The 17,221-nt window shown below is 42.1% G+C and overlaps 1 protein-coding gene across 2 annotated transcripts in view; it reads left to right on the forward strand.

Moving 5' to 3' along the window:
• The window catches only part of FSTL4 (follistatin like 4), a 580,824-nt gene that overhangs the window by 146,743 nt on the left and 416,860 nt on the right, over window positions 1-17,221 (forward strand). The window contains exon 1 of one of the 2 annotated variants that reach the window (XM_019422002.2): window positions 245-393. The exons of the other annotated variant lie outside the window; for it this stretch is intronic. The gene's annotated coding sequence lies outside the window, so the exon portion shown is untranslated. Of the gene's footprint in view, window positions 1-244; window positions 394-17,221 lie in introns of those variants that run through there. 2 annotated transcript variants of the gene reach the window in all.

Raw genomic sequence — 17,221 nt, forward strand, 5'->3', positions numbered from 1 at the left:
AACTGGCTACCCTGGTCTCCCTAGATCCCCCTCCAAGCTATTTCTCACCGATAACAGAAGGGATTGACATAGAACCTTAAATTGTCTCACAGCTTTCCAGCCTCAACCACCAGATGCCTTTTCACCACAGAATAAAATGCCAAGACCTTACTATGGCCCCTAAGTCTGTGTCCTGGCCCTCCTTACCCCTCTGACCACATTCCAGTGACACTTGACTTCTTTGTTTTTCTAGAACATGCGAGTTTGTTCCCCACTTCTGGGCTGTTCGTTTGTCTCCTCTGCCTGGACACTCTTCCCTGAGAGCTTACTTTGTCTGGCTACCTCTCATCCTTCAAGTCTAAGCTCAAAGGTCACCTCTCAAAGATGCTTGCCCTGACCACCAATCTAAATAAGGTACTGTACATTTTCCTCTCAGTACATGACTGAATACATTACAGTTTGTAATGATTTCTCTTTGTTTAGGTTTTCATTACCTGTTTGTTCCCCTAGACTATATAGTCCAAGTATAGGGACTATGTATGTGTTGATTACTGCTGCATCCTCAGAACCTAGTGTATGAGTTTCCTAGAGCTGCCATGACAAAGTACTGTAAACTGGGTGGCTTAAAACAGCAGGAATTTGTCTTCACACAGCTCTGAAGATCTTAAGTCCAAAATCAAGATGTCAGCAGGGCCAGGCTCCCTTCCAGGGCTCTAGTGAGGATCCTTCCTTGCCTCATCCAGCTTCTGGTGGCTCCAGGCACTTGTTGGCTTGTACCTGTATCCAGGCTCTGCCCCCACGGTCACATTACTTTCCCCTCTTCTTTCTGTCAAATCTCCCCTGTCCCTTACTCTTTTACAGACACTTATTATTGTATTTAAAGCCCACCCGGATCATTCAGGATAAACTCCTCCTCTCAAAATTGTTAGTCACCTCTTTTGCCTTTTAAGGTCATATTGACAAGTTTTGGGGATTTGGACGTGGAGTTATCTTTTCATGGGCCGCAAGTCAGCTCACTGTACCTAGTGAAGTGCCTGGTACCTGGTAGGTGCTCCAAAAAATGTTGAATGAATGAATAAATCATAACAGCCAGGACTTCTGTGATCAGAGAAGCGAGGCAGTTTTCCTCATTGACCCTTACCCGTGATTCGACATATTTGCCTAAAGGCAAAAGGTGTCCTTTCCAAGTGGGTGCTCAGCCTGCTGCATTAGCATTTACCCACACCTCAGGTGTGTGTTTCGCCCATCATCCCAGCACCAGTGGTATCTCTCGGGCCTTCTCTTTGTTCAGAGACCCTCTGCATCTCCCATGGAGGAGGAAAAAACAGACTCCCTAATGCAAAAGGAAAGCCGATATATCAGGATCTTGAAAGGAAACAGGTTTCACCCAGATGGATCAAAAGAAGAGGTTTTAATGAGAAGACTACTGATATTGGTATGGGAAAGGTGAAGGGGAGAAACAGGGGTGGTGAGGTCACCAGTGGGAAGCTATTACCACCTATAGGACCAAAGGGGAAGGGGGAGGATGTAATGTTGACAGAGCCCCATGAGAGCTAAGCTATGGAGGAGGAGCTATGGTCAGGGAGAGATGATGTAAAAGCAGGGAGGGAGTAGAGAAAGACCCAGCCTCTCTCTACTGGTGCTTTGCATGGGTAGAACCCAACCAGAGCCAGAGGACAAGGGAACTGGTAGGTGCTGCCCATGGCTCATAGAGGTCAGCCTCCTGGGGCACAGAGCTGGGAAGAACACAGGGCCTGGGCCTGGGTGAGAAGCAAGTGGCAAATAACAAACAAAGCAGGTCACCAGTAACAAGTCTGGGATCAGAGAAGCAGGGGGAAGAAGGGGCTGTCACCTGCTCTAATACAAGTGAGCAGTAAATAAGAAATGTGGGGTTGATCTCTCCTTTCCTCCTTCCCCTCCTATTGCCACTTCCATGTAGGCAGGGAGTCTACCTCAGTGGTTCTAACAGTGGCACTACTGTTGTCTTCCCTCTGAATGCTGGGGATAGGAAAAGCCCAGCCACTGAGCCAGCTTTGCAAAGGCTCTGGAGGATGCAGACGCTGAACAGTGGCAGAGGGAGAGGCTTGTGGAGAGCAGGGGCTGAAGCCCACCGAGGCAATACTAGTAGGCAGGGAGGGGGCTTCAGCAGGAATTTTCATTCCACTGTGGGTTTCATGGGGTCAATCCCTGTCCCTGCTACAGGAGTATAAAGAAAGAGAAAACCGTAACTTTTTACTTGCATCATGGAGCAAAGGAGAGGATGAGAACTAGAATTATCTTTCTCAGTGAGCCAGAACTTGAGTGACCAAAGAGCCACTCCAGCTGAAAGCATAGATGAGGTGTCTCCCCGGAACAGCCTGGCACCGAGCCGAATGCACGCTCCATCTCCTAGCAAAGAACATCCCTGTGGCCCTGGGAGTGACACAGTTGACAAAGTATGACACCCTTGCCCTTTCTCCCACTGTCCTTTCAGTTTGATAAGTTGCATTTAAGGAATTTCTTTTTTTATTATTTACTGGCATAATAAAATGAGCATTGGAAATGTGAGAAAGGATGAGTTGTCTCCCCGTAAAGTGCTAGAGTTAGAAAAGCTTTGTTGTGTCCTTGGGTCTTCTCTGATGCTGTTTTGTGTCTTCCTAAATTGCCTGCCAGGCTCTCGCCTCCCTCCTGCTAAGCATGAGGTAAGGCCAGCTTCACTCTGTTTTCTCTCTGATCCTTGTGAGCTCTGTGGCCTGTGCTGCCTCTGGGGCAGGATCTCACTTTATTAGGCAGGACAATCAATTAGTCTTGTTCATGCTGTACTACATCATTGAGCAGTTTCTCTTAAGACAGGGCGTAGTTCTTGGGTCTATTGACAGCTCTCTGGGAGGGACGCCTTCCACCGGGCAAGCCGCTCTGCCCCGGATTGTGGGTTGAGCCCTCTGTCCATTGTAAAAAACTCCAGAGGGCCACCGTGATAGTGTGTGCCAAGCGCCCAGTTTGGGGAGTCAAGACAGAAGCCCCACAAGGGTGGCCTGGTGGACACAAGGCCTGAAGGAACGTCCAGGACAGAACAGAGGTCTCCTGATTAAGACACAATGGCCCCAGGTCCAGAAAAGCTCTGAAGAACCATCATACTTTTTCTTGATCGTAGAAATACCTTTAAAGTTTGGTGGTTATAATAGTAAGTAAAACTTCTCATTGAAACAAGAATTGTTTGAATTTCAAACAATTCAAGGCTATGTGGAATAGTCAATGAGATTCCTTTACCATCTCAACCCACAGAGCTGGCTTTTCAGCACTGGCAGAGTATATGTCCAATTTTTTAAAAATTTATTGATGTATTTTTGAGAGAGAGAGAGAGAGAGAGCGAGAGCGAGAGAGAGAGAATCCCAAGCAGGCTCTGTACTGTCAGCGCAGAGCCCGACCTGGGGCTCAAGGTCACGAACCATGAAATCATGACCTGAGCCAAAACCAAGAGTCAGACGCTTAACTGAGTGAGCTACCCAGGCACCCCCCATGTCCAAAGTTTTTAATATCTGTATCACATACACACATATATGTATGCTTGAAAGCTGGGGTCAAACCTACAGCTACCTTCCTGTATCCTACTTATTCTACCTTAGAATGTATGAACCGTCTCTTGCTTTTACATATTTTTTCAGAATACATTTCTGAAATGATGCTCACAAGTTAAATATGCAAAAGTGAATAATTGACATACATTTTCTAAGGTGATTGGTATCTCACAGCTCTCAATTATTCTGCCATCTTGTTCATATTTTCACCATTTGTTCTTCCACTTTGCAGGTGAGCGCGAAGTCCACAAGCATAAGTCCGATGAGTAACAAATCAAGGCTAAAGACTTTCTCCTTGTGGTGCCCCAGTGATTTGTTTCAATTTTATTAAGCCTCTAAAACCTTGTCTTCTTGTTGTAAATATCAACATTTTAATTTCTCTTCCTATTCACTTTTATAAGGCAACAAGGGCATGATGTGATAAAACATTCACGGATAATTGTACAAACCTGCCTGGCCATGCTCTTTAACCTGGATTGAGGGCTGGCAGTCAGTGCCACCCTGCAGCCCTCGAGTGTACCTCCTTCTGTTGAGTTCTGAAAGTCCAAATCCAGCACCAGAGTGGCGACTTATGGGGCCCCCATGTGTGGTATTCAGAAGTGTGGTCTATTTGCGAGTTGAAATTGTGACGTCAAGGATACCTATATCCTAGATGTCTTTCCAGGCAGTGCAGGCTAATTCTGCTCCTTAAGAAGAAAGGAGCTTAATAGAAGCAGATCAGGCATCTTGCAGACATGTTGGGGTCAAAGAACTGTGTTCGGAGCTCTGCTTCGAGGAACTACGGCCAGACCCATGCTGCACAACTGCCCTGATAAGAAAATGCCTCCAGGAAGCCCTAGGTGCTGCAGTTGGCCCTCCTGGGACTGCATCCTAGCTGGAATCATCCCTGCCACTAGCCCTGATACTACTTATGTGTCAGAAACTCAGCCTTACAGGTTCTAAGGCAGGCAAGCTCCACCATGCTCCTCACTAGTAAAATGCTGCCCATCTCTGAGCCTGCTTCCGCATTTCCTTCTTGAATTGTTGTGTGTTGCAGCTCATTGGCAGAACAGGTTACATACATACCTGAGTCCTGGCTGCAAAGGAGGCTGGGAGGTGGGACTTCTGGCTACTATCCTGGGGAGAGGGTATCCTAACACAGTTAATTCCCCAAACATTAGAAGGATGGGAAGCAGCTGTGAATGCAGAGAGAGAGAGATTGAGAGAGAGAAAGAGAGAGAGAGAGAGAGAGAGAGAGAGAGAGACTTCTACAAGTACTCGTAGCTGTCGTGCATGATTTTAAATACTTCATGGTATTTCATTTTATGCATATACTGTTAATTCATTCAGCAAACCCCTTAACATACATTCAAATAATTTCCTTTATCTTGCTATTGAAAATTAAAAGCCAGGGACACCTGGGTGGCTCAGTCAGTTTAGCGTCCGACTTCAGCTCAAACCACGATCTCATGGTCTGTGGGTTTGACCCCTGCATAGTACTGTGTGCTGACAGGTCAGAGCCTGGAGCCGGCTTCCGATTCTGGGTCTCCCTTTCTCTTGCCCCTCCCCCACTTATGCTCTGTCTCTCTCAAAAATAAATAAAATTCTAAAAATTTAAAAATTAAAAGCCATACTACAATAAACATCTTTGTATATATGTGTGTACCTACACACACACACACACACACACACACACACGCAAATGTATTTTTATACTTTGACTTATTTTTATAGGGTTAATTCTCAGGTTTAGAAGCCCCAGTCACAGGATATTTAAAATCTTATTTTTTGATATATTGTATAATACTGTCTTCCTAAAAGCTTATTGAAGTGGCTCTCAACACAGATAGGTCATATTTAGAGGAGTTGTCAAGTTTGGGGGGTTTTAATGATAATCAAATAATAAAATGATTAAAACATGCATATTTTTATATAGTAGAAATTAGATATTATTGTAATTGTTAGTTATTATAACCAGAATATTTTGAATAAATGGAGTGGCCCCTTGCCCTCCTAAGGCTGGTAACGGAAAGTTAACTGTACTAGCAATTCATAGGTCTATGCATGGATTTTCCAGTCTGTCAAAAAGAGCACTGTGTGTGGGGTCTTTGTGATCCATCTCTGTGATGCTCCCATAAGCTCTTAGGAATATTGACTCCAAGTTGCTCAAACACCACAGGGTTGCTGCTTATGGTTGTACAGTAATGATCCCATGGCTCCAGGAGGTGCTTTTTCACACTGTTCTCTAGGGAAATTGTGCCCATGGAGTTGTGCAGTGCACAACAGGTACCACATAGTACAGAGCACCTCTGCCATGCAAAGCACAAGGAGTCACTTGGAAGAGTCCTTCCAGCACTCTTTGTGGACTTTTAATTCATTTGTCTACGGTAACTGATTATGAAACATTAAGCCCGTTTCCCTTCCAGAGCAGCAAGGCAGCTAAGGTGACGGCTCCTAAGTACATAAGAAATGCATCTTGAATTCTGTGACATTTTACATTCCCAACTTTGCCCAGCGGCCAATGGCTCCTTCTTGCAAGTGACATATTGATTGTACATACGTTCAGGGTGACTATATCATGCTCCGTATTTTGAGCTCATCATCTGTTATCCCATTCTTATTGTCATCCTCGGTCCAGACAGTATCAAATTGGAAGCAGTAGTGTAGAAAATTACGAACAAATCAGAAAAGACTACAGCTGTGAAATGAGTCAGGCCATTGCTCTCCACGTTTAGCATTTCCTCTGTTGTAAACACCCCATTCCTTTCTGTGCCCTGTTAGGAAGTCCCAGAGCCAGGAGGGTGCTGGGATAATCATAGCTAAACTCTGACCTTGCTTTGAAGTTAGGTATAAGGTGTCCCTGAGAGCAGCAGATTCTGCTGTCCTAGAAACCGTGTCACATCTTGGAGACCATGGGGTGGCTCACCAAGGTGTGACAGTGAGGAAGCAGGGATTGACACATGGTGATTTATGCCACTATGAATGGCAATTTCACTCTTATAGGGCACCAGGGATGGCCTGTTCCCCCAGGTTTTATGAGATTCGCATTAATCACACCCCTCCAGGTGGGTTTGTGACCAAGGGGATAATGAAAGGATGCCATGTTGCTAGTTGGCATGAAAGTAGGCGCCGCTCCGTCAGGGTGGATAATTTCACGCATCATCAGAGTGAAAAGCCTTAACGATGGCATGTGGGCAAGGCGCACCTTGTCACCGTGAAAACCATAGGCTCCTCTGTCATTGTGCTGTGCCTGTTGTCACTTTTGTGTTTGCTTAACGTACCTGTGGTGGATGTGAATGGGGCTTGCATTTTAATGTTAATCAGAACCAGTGCAGAGTCCTTCTTCTTCGAAAAAGTCAGTTCTACTCTTTACACTGGTTCACAGAGTCTGGGCAAGGAGAATGGGGCTGGGGAATGTCCCTGTCCCTGGTGCTGATCCTTCTACGTTTCTGGGAAATAACTGTGGCTGGGGATGGCCGTTTGTCTCCCACCCGGCTCGGTCCTGGACTGGTAGCACAGAGACAGTAGATGAAAGTTTGTGTGTTCCCCTTGTTGTGGCCCCACCTGAGGCTGAGCTGTGAGAGGTAGTGTAGAGGGAGAAGGAACTCCCCCTAAGAAAGGCCTGGCTGCAAGCTCCATTCCATGGGGGCTCCTCCTGTGCATTGCCCTTCTCTGCCCTTAAGAGGCCCTCCCCTTCTTCTCCAAGAGATCCTGCCCTGCCTGGAACTCTCCAACTTGCCTTAGAGCTCTGAGTTTGCTTTGGAAGCAAGGCAGGCTCTGAGGACAGGGTGAGGGCCCCTCTCACGGAAGGGGCTAGGGTTGTTGCGACCTTCCAGTGTCCTCCAGGGTTACCCTATGAGCTTCATGCATCTTTTCTGTTCACTTGGGGTTGGGGAGAACCTGATGGGCTATCCACAGACCCTCCCCTCTCTGAATCTGAATGTCCTCATTCATGTATTAAATTATCCAATCAATATATACTTATGGATCTATTGCCACACTCATGTCAGGATTGAGGACACAGTAATCAACTAAATATATAAAAGTCCAGCTTTAATGGAGCTTATATTCCAGTGGGAAGAGATCAACAAAAGCAAACTATAGAGATGGTTGGAAGAAAATAAGTATCATGGGAAAAGAATAAAGTAGGGAAAGGAGACAGGCCATAGTAGGACGGGGAGGAGTGGAGGTTTTAAGTAGGCTTGTCAGGAAAGGCCTTGTGGAGTTGCAGAGCTTTGCAGAGAAGGGAGTTAACTCAGTGGGTGTCTGAGGGAAGAGCGTTCTCAGGCAGGAGGGGTCTGGAGCCTGCAGGAATCACCATGAGGCCAGTGTGGCTATAACAGAGTATGGAAGGGGGAGAGAGGAGGGCACAAGTCAGAGCAATGTAAAGCTTCATTGTGGAGGGTCTTATAGACCCTTGTGAGGACTTGGGATTTTCCTTGGGGTGAAATTAGAAGTCTCCAGGAGAGGGGTGAGGAAGGGGAATGACATAGTCCAACTGATGTTGGAGAGGACAACTCTGAATTCTGTTATGAGAATAGTCCTGGGTGGGTGGATGGAGCAGGAGCTCAGTGATGCAGCTGTGTTGATGGTAGCTGGCAACAATGGGGGCATGGCTGCAAATGCAGTGACAAGCTGTCTGGTTTGGGGGAAGAGGAGCTGAGAAGATTGGCTGGTAGATTGGATTGAGATGTGAGGGAAGGGAAGAGCGAGGATGGCATTAGGGCTTGGACTGAGCCACTGGAAGGATAGAGCTTCTCTTCACCAGCTGATCTGAAAAATATTATGTGGTGCAGCTTTGGGGGTAGCCAGGCCAGGAATTCAGGCTTGAACCCCCTAAGTCCGAGATGCCTGTTAGCTCTTCAGGAGGAGATGCTCAGGGAGGTTGGATGCTGCAGCTCAGGAGAGAAGTCTGGGCTGGAGACACAAGTCTGAGCTTTCATCTCATACCAGGGGATGAAGGCCATGGAGTCAAAGCACTCTACGACAACATAGTGGGTGAAGACAGAGAAGAGATCCCAGATCTAGGAGCCAGAGTTTGTCAACATTTAGAGGAAGGAGATATAACAGGAACCAGCATAGCAGACTGAGCAGGAATGACCAGGGTACCAGGGAGAAAGAAGCCCAGGGAGAGTGATATCTCAGAAGGTGGGTGGAGGAAACATTGCTAACACAGGAAGCGATAGGCTGATCACTGGACTGCAAGTTCATGTGCACAGGGACCTTATTATGTTCTATTCTATGCTTGATCTCCAGCCCCTGAAGTAGGACCTGGCCCCTAGCAGCTGCTCACAAAAGAACATTGTTGAGTGAATAAGCAAGTCAGGTAAGATGAGGATGGAGAATTTTCCCCTAGATGTGGCCACTTGGAGGTTGTGCGTGACCGTACAAGAGCAGTTTCAGAGGAGTAATGAGGATCAAAAGACTGTTTGGGGCCAGTGCAGGCATGGGACAGAGAATCGAGAAACGAGCTTGTAGCTGGAGGAGGTAAGACGTCAAGTCCATTCTGACCTGTCACATCATTAATGGGGCCATCTTCCAAGGGCTGGCTTTCATCTTGTCACTGCTGCTCTTCTATAGCATAAAGCCCAAACTCCCCTGCCACACTCCAGCTGCTATCCATCTTCTAGCCTTTGCTTTTTGCTGTCTTTCTACTCACGCTTCCATTCCAGCTGAACAGTAGATCCAGCTGTACTCATTACCAGCTGTGCAACTGTGAGCAAGTCGCTTAGCCTCTCTCTAAGCCTCAGTTTCTGGATAATTACAGTATTTTCCTCATGCAGCTGTTAAGGGAATTAAGTGCTGGTATTCAGTTGGTATTCAATAAATAACAGAAATTTTTATTCCTGTTTTTGCACATTTGCTTTTGCTGGTTCCAGTCTCCCCATACTCCATCTATCACCATCCTCTCCAAGATCCTATTCAAGACTGTCCATTCATTTCTGCATAGTAATAATAATAGTGGTAGCAGCCAATACTTACATAGTGCTTGCTTTGCACTAAATGAATACATATATGAATTCATTTAATTCTCAGAGCAATCCTAAATGGTAGGTTCTCTTATTGTTCTTGTTCTGTAGAAAAGGAAACTGAGGCACAGCGTAGTTAGATGCCTTGTCTCAGGTTGCATAGCTTGCCAGTAGGAGAGCCAGGTGGTTTCATTCTTTTGCCATTCAGTAAGCCTTTACTGAGTGATTGCTTTGAACCAGACCCTGTACTGGACATTGGGAGTTTAGAAATGTTAAGACTTTGTCTGTGTCCTTGAGGAGCCCACAGCCTCGCCTTCCTGACCACTTAGGGCCAAGGCATATCTTTTGAACTCCCACAACCCTTATGGCCTGTCCCATTCATGGAGTGCTCAGGCTGCTGAGCGTTCCCCTGATGTTTTACTGGGTAAGCAATTTGAGCTTGGGTTTCTGTTCTGGGGCTTCTGAGTCTTAGGGTCTGAATCTTATCTTGCATATCACCAGGACTCAGTAAATATCTTCTATAAAGTGGTCGTTTGTACCAACAGTCTAAGTTGTTTATTCATTCATTCATTCATTCATTCAACACTTATTTATTGAGGAACTGTGATGAGCCAAGTGCTAATGTGGGTCCTGGGGACTCAGTGGTGGACAAGAGAGAGGCCCTGCCCACATGGTGCCATGCACTAAGAGCTGGCACTGGACTGCAGGAGTTTACTGCCTCCTACCCTCACACATGGTCATTCATGCCCACAGTAGGGCTTTTTCTTCTCTCTCCATGTAACTTAAATTGTACTCCCTTGGATTTTGTTAGGGGAAGAAGGAATGGTGGTACTTTCACTGGTTTTGCAAATTTAGGAGGGAGGAGTCAAGGAAATTTTAAGGAGCTGGTAGAATTCCAAATCCACACGTTTCCATGTATGAACAATGGGGATGTGTCTTTTCCAGATTTGTTGTGGAAACAGTTGGATTATTTCACTTAAAAATCACCATTATCAAGCATACAAACACAGTACTGTCTAGAGATCATCTTGTCCTCTCTGACCGTAGGAGTCCTGTTGAGTTTTAGTTATTTCATCCCCTTGCAGAATTCTGATCCTCAGAGTACATCATGCCTACGACTTATCATTGAGGCCTCCTAAAACCAATGCATTCTTACTTCTTAACTACCTTCATATGTGAAATAGCAGGGGGCTGCTTTCCACTCCAACTTTGACCTAAAGAACACATGGGATGGCAGTAAGATGTCCATGATCTCCTTCCTATGTTTTTTTTTTTAAAGAATAAAATAGATCAATAAAATACCAAGTAGAGGCAATATATGTAATGTATATTACATATTGATTATATATAAACCATGTATATTCATGTGTGTGTGTGTATATATATATATATATATATATATATATATATATATATATATAAAACGCTAAGTTCTTGGGGTGCCTGGGTGGCTCAGTTGGTTAAGAGTCTGACTTTGGCCTAGGTCATGATCTTGCTGTTCCTGAGTTCAAGCCCCACATTGGGCTCTGTGCTGACAGCTCAGAGCCTGGAGCCTGTTTCAGATTCCGTGTCTTCTTCTCTGTCTCTGTCCCTCCCCTGATCATGCTCTGTCTCTCTCTCTCAAAAATAAATAAAAATTTAAAAAAATTATAAAAACCTAAGTTCTTGGTGAAGAAGACAATGCTCTATAATCCATTTGGCCTGCAGGAAATCTATTTTCAGGCTGCTTGCTATAGAATATGAAGGCCCTCTCTGCAGAAAGACAGACAAAAAAATGTAGAGGGACAGGACATGAGGACACCACTGTACAGTTATTTTCTTAATAACATGTCTGACATATCACTAATCTCAGCCAATATCATCTGTGTCAGTACCTCTTGACTGATGGTATTCCAGAGGATCCATAACAATTCAAAATTATTAATTCAAAACAATCAATGAGTGGATTTCCACTTCTGGGAAGATAGAGAAGACAGATTTTTTTCTCTACTCTTTCCTCTAAGCACAACTTAGTAACCTTGGACGATATATATGAAACAAACATAAGCAGACTCTGGAAGGTGAAGAGAAGAAGGCAGATGCATAGTACTCCAGGACTGAAGGAACATCACAGTGGTGAGTTCTCTGGGTTTTCTTTTTGCCTCATGTGTCCCAGACTTGGAACTGAAGAAGCCAACAACCTGGAAATGCCAGCAGGTATGACTAAAAAGCCCCAACAAAAGCCAGCTCTCTATAGCATAGAACCAGGAAAGGAGACAGCCTAACAAAACAGAAAACTTTTAGACACTAAACATTCTACTCCAGGCAAGTACCATAGAAAAAAGCCTATTAGCCCCACCCCATCCCTGTTCACACCAATAAAGTGTAAGTAGGGGAACCCAGATTTTGATAAGGTGCCACAATTCCCCTACCAGAATGGTGTCAGAGAAGGCTAAGTAGGGAGTCTGGGCTTCCACTCTACCTGGCAGGAACAAGGAACTCCTTTCTTGCTGAGATGGTGTCAGAGGAGGTCTAGTGGAGTCAGGACTTACCACCTCTGTCTCTCCCTTGGTGACAAGGTCACACTCGTTCCACCTCTCCTCACCCCATGATGTCAGTAGTAAGCATGGGTGGGCAGTAATGTGGCACTCCATTCCCTCTCTGCCAGGGAAGCCTAAGTGGGAAGTGGAATTGCCACCCCTCCTCATCAGCAATAAGGAGTCCTCCTCCGCTAAGGTGTTGGTGGAAGCTGAATAGGGAGCCTGGACTTCTACACCCACTTGACATCTATGACACCACTCCCCCTTCTTTTACTGGACCAATGTCAGAAGAAGCCAGCTAAAATAAATTTCAGTAAGATTGAGGAGTGTTGATTAACCTGACTATGGTAGTCACTTCACGAAGTTTACCTATGTCAAATAATCACATTGTACTTTAAGAAATAGAATACTCTGTTTGTCAGTTATACTTCAATAAGGGTGAAAACAAATAAGATGCACAGTGTCAAAACATAACATCCAAAATATACAGGTTTCATTCCAAAATCATTAATCATACAAAGAACCAGGAAGACCTCAAACAGTGAAAAAAATCACAGATGCCGATACTGTCATAATGGAAATATTAGAATTATCTAAAAAGATTTTAAAACAATCATGATAACATTTCAGTGAGCAATTATGAACATACTTGAAACAAGGAGAAACAAAAAACCTCAACAAATGGGTAGAAGATACAAAGAAGAACCAAATGAAAATGTTAAAACTGAAAAATATAATAACTGAAATAAAAATTTTAATGGATGGGCTCAGCACATAATGGAGTGGACAGAAGAAATGATGAAGACAGAACAATGGAATCCTCCATCTAAACAATATACAGAAAATAGACTGAAGTTAACAGAGTCTCGGGAAACTGTGGGACTATGAAAAAAAACTCTAACATTTGTATTATCAGAGTCCTGGAAGGAGAGCAGAAAGTGGTCAAGGCTTAAAAAAAAAATGCCCAAAGAAATAATGATGGAAAACATCCCAAATGGAGTAAAAGAGTTAATTTATAGATTCAAAAAGGTTAGCAACGACAAAGATGATAAATCCAAAAAAAATGCATACCAAGACACATCATCATAGTCAAACTTCTGAAAACTAAAAACAAAAAATCTTAAAAACAGCAAGGAAAATTATACTTTATATGTCAAAACAATATGAATGACAGAGGATTTCCTATCAGAGGTTAAAGAGGCCAGGGGGCGCCTGGGTGGCTCAGTCGGTTAAGCGTCCGACTTCAGCTCATGTCACGATCTCGCCGTCCACGAGTTCGAGCCCCGCGTCGGGCTCTGGGCTGATGGCTCAGGGCCCGGAGCCTGCTTCCGATTCTGTGTGTGTCTCTGTCTCTCTGCCCCTCCCCCGTTCATGCTGTGTCTCTCTCTGTCTCAAAAATAAATAAACGTTAAAAAAAAAATTAAAAAACAAAACAAAACAAAACAAAAGAGGCCAGAAGGAAGTGGCACAACATTTTGGACCAGTGAAAGAAACCTGTTGACCCAGAATCCTATAACCAGAGAAAATATCCTTTCAGGAATGAAGAGATAATGAAGACATTCTCAGGAAAAGGAAAAATATCTCAGGAAAAGGCAAAGAAACTTTGCCTCCAGTGGAACTACTCTTAAAAAATCTAAAGAAAGTTTTCTAAAAGGTAAACAATTAATAAAAAAGTAATCTTGAAATATCAAGAAGGAGGAAAGAACATGTGAGCAAAAATGTGGGTAAATACAACAGATTTTCCTTCTCAAATTTTCTAAATTATTTTTCATGTTTGAAGCAAAGATTGTTACAGTGTCTGATGTAGTTCTAAGTGTATGTAGAGAAAATATTTAAAACAATTATGAATGAGAATGTAAAGAGATGTAAAGGAAAGTAAAGTTCCTGTACTTGAACTGATAAAATTGCTAAACCAATAAACTATATAGATTATGTATAGATGATGTAATATAGCAACCACTAAAAATCTGTATAAAGAGATATACTCCAAAACACAGATAAATCAAAATGGAACTTTAAAAATATGTGTTCCTCACAAGAAGGCAGGAAAAAAAAAGGGAAATGGAAAATGGAATACACCACAAAAAATAAAATGATAGGCTTAAACATTAACATATCAATTAAATTTCAATAGTCTAAATATACCAATTATAAAACAGATATTCTCAGAGTAGATTAAAAAATGATCTACTATATGCCATCTTTAAGAAACTCGCTTCAAATATAATGATATAGGGAGGTTGAATGTAAAAGGATGCAAACATTATTGAAAGAAAGTCAGACTGGTTATGTTAATAGCAGATAATATAGATTTCAGAGCAAAGAAAATCTGAGAGAGTCATCATATAATGATAACAGGTTCAGTTCACCAAGAACACATAGCAATCCTGAATGTGTATGCACCAAACCACAGAGGTGCAAAATATGTGAAACAGAAACTGAGAGAACAGAAAGGAAAACAGACAACTTCACAATTATAGTTGGAGATTTCAATGCCCCTCTCTCAACAAATGATAGAATAATTAGATAGAAAATCAGCAAGGGTATAGAAAACTCAGCAGCACCATCAACCAAGAGAATCTAATCAACATTTATAGGACACTCTTCCCAACAATAACAGAATATACATTCTTTTCAAGAACATGAACTAAGGTAGACCATATCCTGGGCCAAAAACAGACCTCAGCACATTTAAAAGAATTTAAATCACGCCTTGTGTGTTCTGCAACCACAGTGGAATCATACTAGAAATCCATTACAGAAAGTTAACAGGAAAATTTTCAACACTTGGAAACAAAATAACATATTCCTAAAAAACCATGGTCAAAGGGGAACTCTCAGGGAAGTAAACATATATATTAAAATGAATGAAAAAAACAGCATATCAAAATTTGTGGGACACAAAGCAGTGGTGAGAAAGAAATTTATAGTACTAAATCCATACATTAGAAAAGAGAAAGAGTCTGAAGTAATCTAAGTTTAGGAACACCTGGGTGACTCAGTCAGTTAAGTGTCCAACTCTTGATTTTAGGTCGGGTCATGATATCATGGTTTGTGGGATTGAACCCTGCATTGGGCTCCATGCTGAGAGTGTGAAGCCTGCTTGGAATTCTCTCTCTCCCTTTCTCTCTGCCTCTCCCTCTTCCTCTCTCTCTCTCTCTCTCTCTCTCTCTCTCTCTCCCTCTCCCTCTCCCTCTCCCTCTCCCTCTCCCTGTCTCTCTCCCCCAAAATAAGCAAATAAACATTAAAAAATAATCTAAGTTTATACCTTGAGAACTCAGAAAAAGAAGAGTAAAATAAACACAAAGGAAGCAAAGGGAAGTAAATAATAAAAGTAACAATAGAAACTGAAAAGAGAAACCAATAGAGAATAATCAATGAAACAAAGAGATGGCTTTTTGAAAAGATCAATTAATAAAATTGACAAGTCTTTATCAAAGCTGAGAAGGAAACAAAGGGAGAAAACACAAATTACCAATGTTTGGAATAAAATAAGGGATATCACTGCATACCCTAAACAATGCTACATGACTAAATTTTACAGCTTGGAGGAAATGGACCATTTTGTCAAATACACAAACTATTACAACTCACCCCAAATTACCACCAAATCTATGCAATCTCTTCCAGAAAATAGAAGAGAAGGGAACATATATTAACTCATTTTATAATGTTACCCTGATACCGAAACCAGACAGAAACACTACAAAAAAAAGAAAGAAAACTAAAGATCAAATTTCCTCATAAGTATAGACACAAAAATCATTAACAAAGTATTAACAGAAAGCTCAGCAAAGTATGAAAAGGATTATATACCATGACCAAGCAGGGTTTATTACAGAGATGTGAAACTAGTTCAGTATTTTTTAAAAAATTGATGTAATCTACCATAGTAACAGGCTAAAGAAGAAAAATCACATGATCAAACCATGAATTCAGAAAAAGAGTTTGACAAAATTCAATGTATTCATAATAAAAACCTTTAAGAAATTGGAATACAGAGGAACCTCTTGAACTTGATAAAGATCACCTACAAAATATCTACTGTTAACCTTACACACAATAACAAAAAAATGAACACTTTCTCTCTAAGATCAGGAATAAGACAAGGATGTCTTCTGTCACTACTCCTATTCAACAACAGTGCCAGAAGTTTTATCCCATGCAATAAGGCAGGAAAAGGAAATAAGAGACAAATATATCATAAATAAGATGGCCCTATTTGAAGGTGACATGATTATCTACATAAAGAATTCCAAGTAATGTACAAAAAAAAATCACAGAAATAATAAGTGAGTTCAGAAAAATTATAGGATACAAGATAACATACCAAACTCAATAGTATTTCTATATACCTGAAATTACCACATGAACACCAAAATTAAAAATACAGTACCATTTATAATTCCAAAAAGGGGGGGCACCTGGGTGGCTCAGCCAGTTAAGTGTCCAACTCTTGATTTCAGCTCAGGTCATGATCTCACAGTCATGAGATCAAGCCTCCATGGGCTCCATGAAGGCATGGAGCATACTTAAGATTCTCTTTCTCCCTCTGCCTCTCCCTCACTTGCTTGTTCTCTCTCTCTCTCAAAAACAAAACAAAACAAGAAATAGAAGACTACAAAGCGCTCAGAAAAGAAATCAGAGCTGAAAGAAATAAAAGCAGATCTAAATAAATGGAGAGGCATGCTCAGCATAGTAAAGATGTCATTTCTCTCCACATTGAAAGGCAGATTTGACACAGTTCCTATCAAAATCCAGGCAGGTATTTTTGTAGGTATATACAAGTTCATTATCCAATTATCCAATACAAATACTTAATTTTAAGACTTTCATAGCTATTGTGACCAAGACTATAAAATATTGGTAGAGAATTTGACACATAAATCAATAGAATAGAATGGAGAACCTAGAAATAGACTCAGAAAATATGCTTGATTATTTTATTGTATTTTATTGAGATGAAATTCATATAACATAAAATTAACCATTTAAAAATGAACAAATAAGTGGCATTTAGTATATTCACAGTGTTATGCAAATACCACCTTTATCTAATTCCAAACATTTTCATCATTCCCAAATAAAACCCCATAACCATTAATAGTTTTTCTTTCTGTGAGTTACCTATTCTTAGTATTTTATATAAATGGAATCACACAATGTGTGATCTTTTGTGTTTGGCTGCTTTCACTTAACATATTATTTGTAAGGTTTA

The sequence above is a fragment of the Panthera pardus genome, unplaced genomic scaffold (genome assembly GCF_024362965.1).
Source record: "Panthera pardus isolate Hobbes unplaced genomic scaffold, ASM2436296v1 HiC_scaffold_2, whole genome shotgun sequence".
Lineage (NCBI taxonomy): Eukaryota > Metazoa > Chordata > Mammalia > Carnivora > Felidae > Panthera > Panthera pardus.